This window comes from Myodes glareolus, chromosome 25 (assembly GCF_982192425.1).
Source record: "Myodes glareolus chromosome 25, mMyoGla1.1, whole genome shotgun sequence".
Taxonomy (NCBI): Eukaryota; Metazoa; Chordata; class Mammalia; order Rodentia; family Cricetidae; genus Myodes; species Myodes glareolus.
Genome location: NC_142050.1, coordinates 12514231 through 12521614, shown reverse-complemented (window position 1 = coordinate 12521614; position 7384 = coordinate 12514231).

Genomic DNA, 7384 nt, shown 5'->3' with positions numbered 1-7384 from the left:
CCAAAACAGCACAGGTTATTGCCACTGCTCTTGACTTTACCTCATAACCAGACAGCAAGAGTTTGACACTGAAGATATCAGTCATTGTGAATGCAAGACGTGGGGAAATCAACCTTGACAGACCAGAAAGTTTCCCCTTACTAGACAGCCTGTGTAAGTCAGAAGGTGCTATGCAGGCTGCTGAAGGAGAAAAGAGATACACAGTTTTACCTAGGACTGGTCCTTGCATGCTACGTTATTGACTTACTTGGCAAGATGTACCCACCGACAGAATAATGTAAAGATGGGTCATGAAGATAGCCAACCACTTTCAAAATTGAATGTAGTCAAATTCCAAACCCAAGCGACTGGATATGCTCATCTGTGAATCATCTACAGTAACCATCTGTCTTCAAAGGTTCAGGGAACAGCTCAAAAAATTCATAGTAAAGAAAGTGAGAAATCACGGATGAGGACACTTTTGGACACAACACGACTGCTGTGCACATCTACTCATAGCAGTTTTGGTTACCTCGACAAGGACTGCACATATTAAGACAGTCAAAATGACAACTTAAATGGCAGAGGACCCTCCAAGGCCCTATTCTTGACAGAATAGCTATAGAGAATGAATGGTTTCCAAATGAGTAGGAAATCACTCTCCTTAGGGGACCTGGTCCTAATAGGTTGTCCATTCTTAGGTGAACGGCCTCATTCCATGCACATAGAGACAACACTTATTTGACTTAGGTGGTTGTCAATAACAACAAAAGACACCACATGATGGCATGAGATATGGGAGAAGACTGGGTAGGAGGGACTAAAGAAAGTTAGGAGGTAAGGGTGGTTTAATAGGATCAAGATATATATTATAAATGTACAGAATTTCAAAGAGCAAAAAGTTTTCAAAAATGTCCAGGATAATAAAGGTAGATTGAATAAAAAAACATGTTTCCTTTTTTCACTGTGGAAAAAGCATCTATAAAGACAGAACCGTCAGCCCCCTATTTTCCATTCCCAGTGTCTGAACTTACTTGAATCTGCTAGACTTCCATGGTCCTGGGTGAGGCTGACAACTTTAATGATGGTAGCATTGAATAGGGAGTTCACACTCCATCTTGGAACTGAGGACATGGTCTATCTTCATCATCTTAGCAGCAGTAGGGGAATAGCTGGTGGGAGGACTTTGAGAGATCACCTTAAATAGCTGCTGTAGTGGTTATAAGAAAATCCTCTCTGGATAGGTCTTGTGTTTAATGACTGGGATGCAGACTGCACATCCATCTTGCATCAGTACACTCAATTCTTTGATTGTTTGTTAGTTTTTATATTTTTCAGTTCACTCTTTTCTGCTCCCTTGTACATAACAAATCATGCGCCCCAGTGATGAGCTCACATTTTCCTCTTTCTTTATTACACTCTTAGTTCAGTTCGCCATCTTAGGACTTTGATTAATTCCCTCAGGATAATCAAATAACAATGAAAGTAACAAGCATTTGTTTCCACCTACTTTCTATTGGATATGCTTAAGAATGAAGCCAGTCAATTAACGGAGTAGTAAACTATCACTAAGGCAACCTAAGCTAATTAAACTTTATATTTTGTAGTAGTTGAAAAGACATTTGAAAAATAGAAAAAAAGTATGAATTTTTTTAGAAAGATTTTTATTTAGATTTTATTAAAACAAACTTTTTTTCTTCCTAGTTTCTTGAAAGAAAGTAGTGCACACAATGGACATGATTTTGAATACAAAATAGGGAAACCAGGCAACCTCCCCAGGAATATTAATTACTAAATATGTCATACACATTTCTGCTCTATAAGAGATTCATATTCAATCGCAATTCCAATCAGCAAGTTTCTCTTTCCACTGAAGGGAGCAAATTATAACACTTTCTACTGCCAGTAAACAGCAAACAGATTGCTGATTATACAGAAAGAGAAACAACAGAGCCAGGACAGACCATGCACATTATAGAGAAGCTTTCCCCTCCTATACTATCAAAAAGCATCAGACTTGTTGCAGAGCACATTAAAGGATGCAGGCATATGTAGCATCCAATTGATGACTTGCTAAGAAAAATCAAGCTTTGATCAATTCTATTAGCAAGCCATTAGAATAATTCATAAATAAGAGTAAGGATGCCATCACAAAAGGACCACATGGATCTGCAGTCCTTCTTTTTGTGTCCTGGACCTGCCTCTGTGAATCAGTATGATATCTAGCAATGCAGAGAAAACAATAAGACAATGGGACTTAGGAGATGCTGCTCTGGGAGGTAATTCAATGGCATTACACAGAAAGAGCTCCAACACTGTCCAAGAGGGAAACTGTCTCCCGCTGATACGTAAACAAGGAGATGACTATTTTGGCTCAGAGTTGACCTACATGACTCTGTATATGTGTTAAAAGCATGATGGATAAAATTCATAAACAGGAGGGATTTTAATTATGGCCAAACCCAATAGACAGAGATAATGATAGAAGGTAACCTAATAGGCAATTTTTGCTGGTTACCTTATGTCACAGAATCCTATGGAATAGACAAGTGATAATTATTTGAAAGGGGCATCCTGCAGGGTAATGAGGGCTGGAGTTAGCCTCATGGAGATAGCTAAGATATTTGCTTTGTGAACATGGTGATTTTGCTGAGACTTTTTTCCCACCTGACAAACAGAGGTAAAGAAAGCTTGTATGACATGTGTGTGTACAGTCTATGGTAGGCATTCAGAAGAGATGGCTTGGTAACTTAATATTGCTGGTGCTATCGTGAGAAATAAAATAGACTATTATTCAAACAGAAATGAAAGCTAACTCTGAGAAAAGAAAGTTTCATGTCTAGAACACCATAGGGCAAAAATAATATGAAAAACAAAATATATGGTTGCGAAAAGACCACCCAAATATGCTTGGCAATTATAGTTTAGTTCCTTACAAAAGAGAATGGAAAATACATTCCAGAATTTACAAGATATACTTTCCATGTATATGATTTTGTGTCCCAGTTAAAGTATTAATTGTTCTTGCATTTTGAATCATAAATCTGCCTTTCTCAAGGAATCCTGTTTTAGTATTCATAAATCTGTAATAAGTATTCTCACAAGAGGTAGCCTGCAAGCAACTCCAAAACTTTTGGATATCAGCCTGAATGCTGTTACTAACTTTATGTAGCCAACTAATTGGGTCACAGGGACTCCAAACTAAACATTATTTCTGGTGTGCCCACAGGACTTGGTGTGGGAGAATTGTCTGTATTCTGTCAATCATATTTTAATAAAACGCTGATTGGCCAGGCAGGCAGTATAGGCAGGAAAGCCAGACAGGAAGTAAGGGTGGAGCAAAGAGACTGAGAGTATTCTGGGAAAACAGGAAGCTCCCTCCACCACTCCTGCGCAAACCACTGAAGAGGCAGCATGTAACTTGCCCCACTGGAAAAGGTACCAAGCCATATGGCTAACATAGATGAGAATAATGGGTTAATATAAGCTATAAGAGTTAACAAGAAACCTGAGCTAATGGGCCAATCAGCTTTATAACTTATAGAGATCTCTGTGTGATTGATTTTCTCTGGGACTTGCCGGCTGTGGGGTACTGGGCGGGAACAGATACCCCAACAAGCCAGCCCTCATGTTACAAGGACTGTTCCAGGAGGAGGTTAGCATTTGAATCTGTGTGTCAGTAGGTTAACTTTTTTGTACTGGCTGAGCATCACTCAACCCTTTGAGGAGGCAATAGAACAAAAAGAGAAAGGAATTTGTCTTGTTTTCTTCACCCACATCACTGCAAAATCTGAATGATAGTTTTCATTGTTCTCTGGCCTTCAGTGCTAGGTGGTCTCACCTCAGCAGCTTGGCGGTTCCCCACCTTACAAATGACAGTTTTTCAGACTTCTCAGCCTCCTTAGCACATGAGACAGCTCACTATAAGCCCTACACACACACACACACACACACAATCATTTATAGCAATCAATTTTTGTTGGTTATTGTACCATATTACAGATTAGTGCCATAATGTTCTGTCACTTGTTGACATAGAACTACAATCATATAAGCAAGCATATTCTGATGTACTCATAAACTATGAATCACTTAAAAGATTTGCAGAGTATAGTGTTGTCATTAAGCAATGCCTGACAGCATACGTAGATGATGCTGACTGCTTCTTTGAGAACCCAAACAATGCTTTGGAAAACTAAGTAAGCCAAATAACCAATAGAATATATATCTGACAAACCTCCCTTGTAGATTCTCTCTCTCTCTCTCTCTCTCTCTCTCTCTCTCTCTCTCTCTCTGTGTGTGTGTGTGTGTGTGTGTGTGTGTGTGTTGTGTTTGTCTTCATGCTATTGTGAGGGTATGTTAGATGTCAGGTGCCTTTCTCAGTCACTCTATCCCTTACTCTCAGAGGAATTGCACCATTGAACCAGGAGCCAAGGTTGCTGCTTCAGCTAGACTGGCTAGTCAACAAGCTCACAGGAACAACCTACCTTTCCTTCACCAGCTTTGGGTTTACAGACACACACTGTCATGCCTGGCATTTATGTAGATGCTGGGAATCTCAACTCAGGTCCTCTTTTACAGGTCTTCTCTTTACCTACTAAGCAATCTTCCAAGTCTAACTATGCATCTTTATTGCTGTTACAACATGTTCTATGTATTTACTTCACTGTCTGGTACTTCTTTACCGTGATTATGGGTTCCTTAACAGTGGTTTTCTCAACAGCCTTCTGTACCTGAGGACCAAGCATGGCACGCGGAGTTACGAACCATTACATGGCTTTGACACTGTTTCAAGGTCCTATCTGCATAACTTGAAGCATATTAATTTTTTGTAGGCATAGCACATCTCATTAGAAGGTTATTTTGACTATAAAAGTTTAGAGGTATTTGTAATTTGATTTTATATTTTGATCATGAGCCAAATGCTCTAATATTGCTCTAATTTTTCTCATAGTCTGAACCTCAAAATACACACCTGGGAGTTCTTCCAGAGTTACATAATCTAAATAAATTACAAACTGTTTTAAGTGATCATGAAATTTAACAATTAACTACATGGAACAATTTCCATAGAACAAATTCCATTTGTAGCCATGTAAATATTGGTTTTTACAACTTGTTTCAGAGTTATTTCTTTTTATGTTTTGGATACAATGTTCCTTCCTTCCTTCCTTCCTTCCTTCCTTCCTTCCTTCCTTCCTTCCTTCCTTCTTTCCCTCCTACCTTCCTTTTAACAGTTCTTAAATACTATCTATGACGTTTGAAGAACTCAAGGTGTTAAGCACTGGGCTTGTGGAATAACATGGCTTTATCTTCCTGGTGGCTTAAAGAGCATAAACAATCAGTATTTGTCAATTGGGGATCTATATATGCCACTCTGCAGAACTACAGTTTTCAGTGCTAATGGTTCAGTTTTATTTTATTGATGGCATACTAAGATAGGTTACATTGATCACATGTTAACAAGCTGGGAAAGAAGGCCTTCTGGAACTAGGGGAGAAAGTGCTTTACCATGAGGTATCAGTAGACCAACAGATCTGAAAGTAGAGATGCAAACGTCAGTAGATAGCCTCAGACTCTTGAAGAGAGAACTTAAACCTCACTCACAATGGTAAAATTAGATCAAGTTTTTAAAATTTTTCTTCATAAATGGAGGAGGATCTTGAAGCGAATCTCTGGAAATTCAGAATTCTCTCATGTCCTCTCCCCTAGGAAGATGACTTAACAAGGACATAATGGATATGAATGGCTGTAGTGAACAGATGTTCCTGAGTTCAGGGAAGAGTTTTATGCCTCAGAGATACGGAAGCAGCAAAGAAAAGGGAGTGGGTAAGAGAGATGGGAATGGAAGGAGGTCAAGCAGAAGAAAGGCATTTTGTATGGTTGATACAGACATATAAGTTAAAGACATATAAGACAAAGACATAAGATGGGGCCCTTTATTGTGGCTTCTTCTATCTGTTTAGTCTTTACTACACTGAGGTCATCCTTCTACTAATTAAGATATTTACAACTTTATTTAGAAAGAAAAAAGGCCAACAATTGACAGGTGGAACTTCTGAAAACCACAAAGCTTCTGCACAGCTGAAGAACCAAGCAGCCAATGAATAGGAAGCTCATAGAATTAGAGAATTTTAGGACCATTATCCAGAATACATGAAAAGCTCAAAATATAAAAAGTCATAAAAACAAATGACTCATTAAAAAATGAACTGAGACTTGAACAAAGAGTTCTAAAACGTGGGGGGGAAATGGCTAAGAAATAGCTCAGAAACATTCTTTATTCATCTCCCCTAACAATCAGGAAAAAAGCAAAGCAAACAGCTTGGAGATATCTATCTTATCCCAAAATGAGAATGGGAAGAAAAAAAAAGCAACCACCAACAATTGCTGGAATGGGTGTAGGGAATAGGAAACCCTTATTCACAGTTGGTCGGCTTGCAAATTGGTCCAGACACATGGAATTCAAGGTGGAGAATACTTAAAAACCTAAAACCAAATCTATCACATTATACTTCTCTTTACCACGCCCAAAGGACTTGGCATCCTATTCCAAAGATATTTGCTCAGCCATATTAATTGCTGTTCTTGTCACAATAGCTAGGAAATGGAAAGAAGCCAAATGCCCTTCAATCGAAAAATAGATGTAGAAATGTGGTACATACACACTATGGAATATTATTCAACTATAAAAATGAAACCATGAAAATTTCAGATAAATGTTAGAACTACAAAAGGCCATAATGATTGAGGTAACCCAGATCCTGAAAAATAAACTCTGCATGTTTTCTTTCTTTCTTTTTTATTGACTCTTTGGGAGTTTTAAATTGTGTACCCCAATTCTGATCACCTTCTGGCCCCCATATTCCATATTCTCCCCTCATCGCTGCCACCTGCCCACAAAAGGAAAAAAGTCAAAGCAAGCAAGCAAAAAAAAAAAAAAAAAAAAAAAAGAAAACACAAAACAGAAAAATAACTTTGCTTATTCTCCTTTTTCCCTGCCTGTCCAACACCTCTTCGTTCATTCTGGTGGTATTGGAGGCTTCAGTGTGCCATATAGTATATACTTCTTTGTCCCATCAGTTTTACTGGGAAATGTTCACTGCAATGAGTTACTGTCCTGGTTCAAGGCTTTTAGTTTCTGGTACACCATCAATACTAAATCCTCATCAAAACTACTCTGGAATGTTCTGTGGCTGAGCCTTGGAGATCTTTCTGGTATCCCGAGGGCATGAGTACAGGGGAGCTGACTTCAGAGGTGGGTAGCCCCAGGGACCTGAACCGACCAGCTTGGCTACCTCCTAGGTCCACAACCAGGCATTGGGCTGACCAACCCTAGCACCTACCCTATCTAGAACCTGCCAGAGTAGGTGAAGAGACTGGTCTTGTGGCATGTTTTCTTTCA